This window comes from Phasianus colchicus, chromosome 2, assembly GCF_987193195.1.
Source record: "Phasianus colchicus chromosome 2, bPhaCol1.hap1.1, whole genome shotgun sequence".
Lineage (NCBI taxonomy): Eukaryota > Metazoa > Chordata > Aves > Galliformes > Phasianidae > Phasianus > Phasianus colchicus.
Window position 1 is genome coordinate 17,260,999 of NC_143437.1, and position 6,640 is coordinate 17,267,638.

The 6,640-nt window shown below is 40.9% G+C and overlaps 1 long non-coding RNA gene across 1 annotated transcript; it reads left to right on the forward strand.

The window, feature by feature from the left end:
- Nucleotides 1-387: 387 nt before the first annotated feature.
- LOC149918868 (uncharacterized) lies at nucleotides 388-5,479 on the forward strand. The gene is made up of 3 exons (XR_016463998.1): nucleotides 388-1,175; nucleotides 3,948-4,122; nucleotides 5,092-5,479. It is a non-coding gene; the product is annotated as an uncharacterized LOC149918868 (long non-coding RNA).
- The last annotated feature ends 1,161 nt before the right edge of the window (nucleotides 5,480-6,640 follow it).

Below are 6,640 nucleotides of genomic sequence, written 5' to 3' on the forward strand. Positions count from 1 at the left end.
CTACCAAGCCAGGTAAGACTTTGCTATGGTTTATGACTCAGCTCCTCTGGACCTTTGGGAGCTATGCTATCTTGTCTATCTTCATGCACCTTGCTACTGCTGTTCTTCTCTCTGATATTTGCATGTGTGCTAATAATAAAAACACATGGAAGAAATAGGGTAAGTATGCTGAAATCCACAAAGACAAAAAGGACTCTCAAATGAAGGTTGCTGGAAATCACTTTTGCTTATTCTCATCTCAGCACCGGAACTGAGGAGAAAAGCAAACCCAAAGCAGAGCTCCTGTTCCTCATCATACAACGAGGCCAAACAAATGACGATTTTGCTTTTTTTTTTTTTTTTTTTTGGTCTTAAACTTGTAAAAGTTTAAATAGAAAACCTGGACGATAAGACAGGCGTGCTGGGAGGCTCTCTGTAGTTCAAGAAGAGGAAATTCTCACAGGAAACTTGCAGCACTTGAGAAAGGTCATGAAGCTGCTGGCAGCTGTGTGCAGGAAGACAAAATCAACTCGTCTTGAACTTGAAAGCAAAACTTGATTTCAAATGAGAACAAAATCAGCAGTGGATTGGCCAAGCTTACAGCTCATGACCCATGCAGTTTGTTGATATAAAAGTTGGTATGTAGAAAAGAAAGCACTGAGAGAAAGATATTTCCCGGAGGTTTTCTTTTTGAAGTGATACAAGAAGCCTCTCCATGCATCGTGCATTCATGAAATAGATGTTTGTGAGATGAAGGGGGAAGGAAGGTGAGACTGCAGTGAGGGTGGTTCGATATCGGCCTCGGTGCCCTGAATGCCGTGTTTCTGGATACCCTGAGGGGGAAGTTTCTGCAGCTGCACCCTACCCCCCACCCCAAGTGTTTGTGAAGCAACAATAGCTAGTTTAAAGATGTGTTATTGAGTCAGGGCACTGAGTTTGCACAGAGAAAAAAAAAAAAAAGATTTCTACTCCAAATGAGGAAATGCTTTAAAACCCCAGCTTTGAAGCAAGGCTGAAGGATTCAGTGATAATCTCTTCGTGTCTGTTCAGCCTGGCCCAACAGCTATATGGCTTTTTTGGCCAAAGGCAGCTGCCCTGCTATTCCATCTGGGAGGCTGAAGAGTCCAAGCTGCCATTTTGCATCTTCACCAAGAGGATGGCTCAGTGGTGGTCGTAACTTGGGGAGAGGTGTCCAGGTAATGCTTTTGTAAACGGCTGATGGAAAAGGAGGATAGAAGGAAGGTAATCAGATGCCCTGCTGAGATCTGTGGGTCCTCCAGCCCAGGCAGGTGCTGGATGGGCAGCATCTGTTCTGGACAGCTTACAAGAACCATTCTGAAGGGAAAGAAAACTAAATGGAGTCATATTGACTGCTGGCAACAATGCAAAGCATGTCCGAGCAGGAAGCAGCTTTGTGTGCATGCAGAGGAGGGTGCTTTCGGGTCAGATTTGCACTCTCTGTGACCAGCAAAATGCTGGCTCGCCCCTGCTCCACCACTAAGGCTGGGGAGGAGCCTGGATTTCACACAGAGAAAGTGTTAGTTGTTGTTGTTTATTTGTTTGGTTTTGCATTTGACGCTGTATTTCCTTCTGGCCCTTCAATCCTCATCAAAGCTCCCTGAGACTGCACAGTTCAGTGTGGGCTGGGGGGAAGTATCTGTGGGCTGAACAACCCCCAGGACACCGAGCCAGCGTGCTGATGTCTGCACACTGCTATCTTAGAGAAAAAGTGTAGTTTCCCTTTGTGTGTATGTGATTAAGCAGCCCAGAACAAATAAGCATTGCGTGGGTTTACATAGTAACAGAAATCTTCTACTGGAGAGCTTGGAAATGCCTGGGGCTGCTCTTGGAAACATGAACATTACATATACATCCATGGTGGGTACAAGTGGCTGCTGCACTAACAGTCAGGGATGGTTCTGCTTTTAATGTTTAGCATAAAGAAGAAGTGTCTGAAAAGTAACAGTCTACCAAATGCCAGAGCTAATTATGAATTCACTGTTTAGAACAGCTTGGGCTGGAGAGCAGCCTAACTATCCTGTCTCCTTTGTTTAAAAGAGAAGTGTGGCAGTAGCTCTGCCTCTGGAGGTCACGTTTTGGGCTTGGCTCAGCTTGCCTTGCAACTGGGAGAACTGGGAAGGAATGGGGAGGGAGAGAGAGAAAAATAAACAGAAAAAACGAGAAGACTGCAAGTGAAGTCTGCAAGTATCATCAGCTCTTACTTCTTTCCAAGTTTCACTGAAACTTATCGTGTTATTTCATCACTTCTGTCCCAGAGGTTATTTGCTCAACACTCACTTAGCCAGAGCTGGGAATTCTGTTATAAAAGTCCCCATAGAAAGTGATGGCAGTAGGACAGATATAGTCTTTAAAGGGTAAGGAAGGAAAGTAAGAAAGATTTATGAAAACAAGGGAGGGGTAGGCAAGCCCTGAAGGGTTCTGATTCATTTACTGAAATTGTTCCTAATGAAACTAACTTTCTGTGGTTATTTTTATAACGATCTTAGAAGTTGAGCACTGAAAAGAGTATGGGAAGGATGACCTACATGCACTGAGCTCGGCTCTAATATTTATTAAATATAGCTTCTTACAGCTGCATGATGTTATGCGTGCTATGCCAGCTTGGTTTTTAGAAACAGTTTTTGTCCAGCTGGTTAGGGCAGTTTCAATGGCAGACACCAGAACAATGTGAAGTGAGCCCAGGTGTCATATGTGGGGTTTACAGTTTGGGTGGCCACGTTTGAATGAATCTCCCATATATTTTCTTCTGTTTGCTTCTTGCCAGCATTTCTCTTTAAACACTTTGTCTTGATTAAATACACAATGGAAAACCTATGTACATGTATAAATGCTAACATGTTAGTAGAAACATAGCTGTTGAAGTTTAAAGGTAATTAAGATTAAATCACTGTATTTTACAAAGTAACACACAGGACTAGTTGAACAGGTTTAAATCGAAGAAGTCAATTTAACTGAGAGCAGATATGCAGCAATAGCAGCTCATAAAGCCAAGGTGTGTGAGCTCACCTTCCGTGAGATACGCCAGGCTGACTTCTTTGCTTATTGTCTCTGGCTTGGCCTCCATGTTGCAGTGATTGGATTTTGTTTGGTTGTTTTACTGGAATAAGACGACGAGAGGCATGAGAAAAGTAGGAGCACCATAGAAAAGAGGCTGAATACCAGCACCATGTTAAATAGAACCAGTTGTTTGGTGTCTGTGGTCAAATATTCTGCTCCAGTATTTCTCTTCAGAAGTAGAATGCTTTCTCTTTTTAAATTATATTAAAAACATAAAAACCTATTTTTTACATTACTTTGAAAACTGTCACTGAGTGTAATGTCTGTTGCTTGGCCTGACTTGGTCTGCAGCCCTGCGTGGCTCAGCACAAGCAGCTTTGCAGACTGTCACTCTATTTGTTAGCTTGTTACCAGCAGGGCCTTAATGATTTGGGGATGTAACGTGATTAAGGTCTATAAGTGGGGACCAAGGCCAAATTTCTCCCTTCCTCCAGTACAGGTTGTCCCACAAGAACCAGAGGAAAGTCACTTCTGTCGCTACAGCATCTGCTGAAGTCACAGAATAATTGAGGCTGGAAAAGACCCCTAAGATCACTGAGTCCAACTGTCAACTCCTGCCCACTAACCCACATTCCTCAGTGCCACATCCACAGTTACTGAACACCTCCATGGATGGTGCCTCCACCACTTCCCTGGGCAGCCTGTGCCAGTGTGTCACCACTCTTTCTGTGAAGAAATGTTCCCTAATATCCAACCAGGACGTGCCCTGGTGCAGCTTGAGGCCATCAACTCACGTCCTAGTTGCTTTCTGCCTCGTGATGCCTTACTGAAAACTAGGGGGGTGTGGATTAAAATGTCAGAAGCCTTCTGTGAATCTGCTTGTGAGTCTTGGAACCCAAGAGTGCACTTAAGAATATCTTTAAGTAACTAAGTTTTCTACTTTATTCTAGAATTAAAACCACATTCTGCTTAAACGTTTACAACTCTTCATGCACACAACTCTGATGTGCCTTACAAATACTGGGAAATACTGCAGTATGTGTTTTTTTGCAATCCTTCAGAAATGGACAGTTTCAAGGGCTTACTGCTGGAGTAATTTAACAGTCATGCTGTGAAAATGGGAAGGTAAGCAGTTCAACAGAAGGCACGGTAGCCAAAACTCTTACCTCACAGCTTCGAGAATTGCATCAACTTCCCTTCAATAATGAACCTTATTTATAAATTCACCGACAATACAGAAAGGAAGTTCTTGAGATCAAAGTTTCAGTGTGCTTTTTTTCTGCTTCTCTTTAGAGAACTGCTGTTGGTATGCATGTACCTGTATTCCTCTCCTCACTGCTGAGCACTTGCAGATAGTTTTGAACACGTTCTAAAAGCTGTTTCTATAGATAAACACTGCAAAACTTCCCAGAATGCAAATGCTCAGCTTAATTTATTCCCATCTGTACCGTTTGTTAGTGTGCACTTCCTCTGCATGGCTTTAAATTCAAATTTGATGTACTATGAATTAATATATAATGAGAAACTTCTTCCACAATGACTGATACATAAACTGATCAAAACAAACCCAAAGTGCCTGTGCACATTCACATTCCTCAATTCTCACAAAAGCTTTAAAAAAATGGATTGATCTTAGTCTTTCAACAGCAGTTTGAGGTGCAGAGATGTTTAATTTTTTTGGCAATGCACAGAACAGAGTCTTTCTTTTTTATTTTTACTTTTTTTCCAAAACATACAGTGCACAATGTTCAGCTCTCTGATGCATGTTGTGAAGGCGGCAGTCATCAGGGACATCTCCTCCTCTACTGCAAACAGCAGAGATCTTCTCACAAGAACAAGCTGGGATGCTTTGGTCATATACACTGCTAGAGAAAGAGAAATAACATAGCAAGTAGATGACTTCTATAGTCTATATAATATATGCACATATATATAGTGCGTGTATGTATATAAATGAATATAAACATTTATGTATACAGTACATATTTTTCTATAAATGCATAGTATTTATAGTATTTCTATTAAATGCATAGTTTTTATAGTAAGGTGGGTTTTTTAATAATACAAGAGTGTTATGAATGTTTTCCTCCACAGAAGCAAATTGCTAATCAAGAGAGGAAATAGAAGCAAATTACCCCACCCACCTCCGAAGCCTCTGCTGACAGCATTTATCGTAATGTTTCTCAACCTGCTTAGGCTGGCAACAAGATAGAAGGTCTGTATTTTAGAACCTGTATTTTAAAAGTTTTGTTAATTCTCTACTCGTTGAATTTGGATAAGCATGCTCAGGAGGTAGGATTTATTTTGTAAGCCAGACACTTTTTTTGTGTGTGCAAGATGCAAAAATGCAAGATAGGCATTTTATATGTAAACACTATTATGTAGCAATGAAAAATAAAGGCCAAAGGATTTGTAGCAAAACTGTTTCAGGAAGTGTTTACAGATCATTAAATAAAGCAGACAGGTTTGGATACTACCTGAATTTAGTTCCACAGACTTGATTAACTCAAAGCCTCTACTGTAGGACTTGAGTTTTCATACAGCATTCAGAATAGATACATTTAGGAGCTTCCAGAGGTATTAAGCTTGATTATCAGCACATGCAGTAATATCAATAATTAAGAATATTACAGGCAGCAATAACCTGATTAATAATTCAGGAAATTCAAATGGGCACCAAGTTGGAGTTGTGAGTCTTGTATTAACATCTGTTAATATCTCCAGACTTAAATCTTTTGATAGATTAAACTACGGAATTAAAGAAAATACAACAGCTGAGATACTAAATTCCAGTCTTGGAGTCACTATTTGGACAGAGGTCCCCTATATGACCAAAACCAGCTGCTGTATCTCAACTTCCCAGGACTACATACGTAAGTAAAATCATGTAAGCATAGTATATGGAGGCCTTCATAGTTGATAGTCAAAGTTAATTTAGATTTCACTCCTGCAAATAATCTCAAATTCCCCATTCCTCTTCCCTCCTCCAGCTGAGGAACGTTTTAGGGATGACACTCAGGAGAAGAAAAGGTGGCAGATACCCTCCATGGGACATTCTCCAGCAGCAGCAGCAACCTCTCAGATCCCTCCTGTGTTTCTTAGTGAAATCAAAAGGTTGAAGTTTCAAAGGAATAAAAACTGAAGGGAACAGAGTTGTCTTGGTGTTTTCAGGTAGATGTGATACTGCAGTGCTTAATGTTTATTGTTAAGATGAAAAGCTGGAGAACCCTTTATTCAGTTTTATACTGTGAGATCAAGACGCTTTGTGTCGATGTACAAATTTCTCTGCTTCTGAGTTCTTTGTAGAGACATAGAAAACTTATAGCAGTGCAGAGGTGGTGTTTTCATAATTGTTCCATTTAACAGCTGATCCGAGATGGTTCAATCCATATATATCCATATTTCAACCCTGCCAGCGAACCTGTTGATAATAAACAGTTCTTAACGGCCCAACTGCTCTCTCATCCAGGCTCAGTAAACAATTCCAAAAGAAAACCACTACTCAGAGAGAATGTTTGTTCTCCAGATGAGATCACGGCTGAAAACCTTCATATTTAAGCATATTAATTGTAGGCCTGTGCCAACAGAATAAAGCAGACTCGTTCCAGGCATTAGCTGCTGCAATTAAGACGTTTACTGAAAA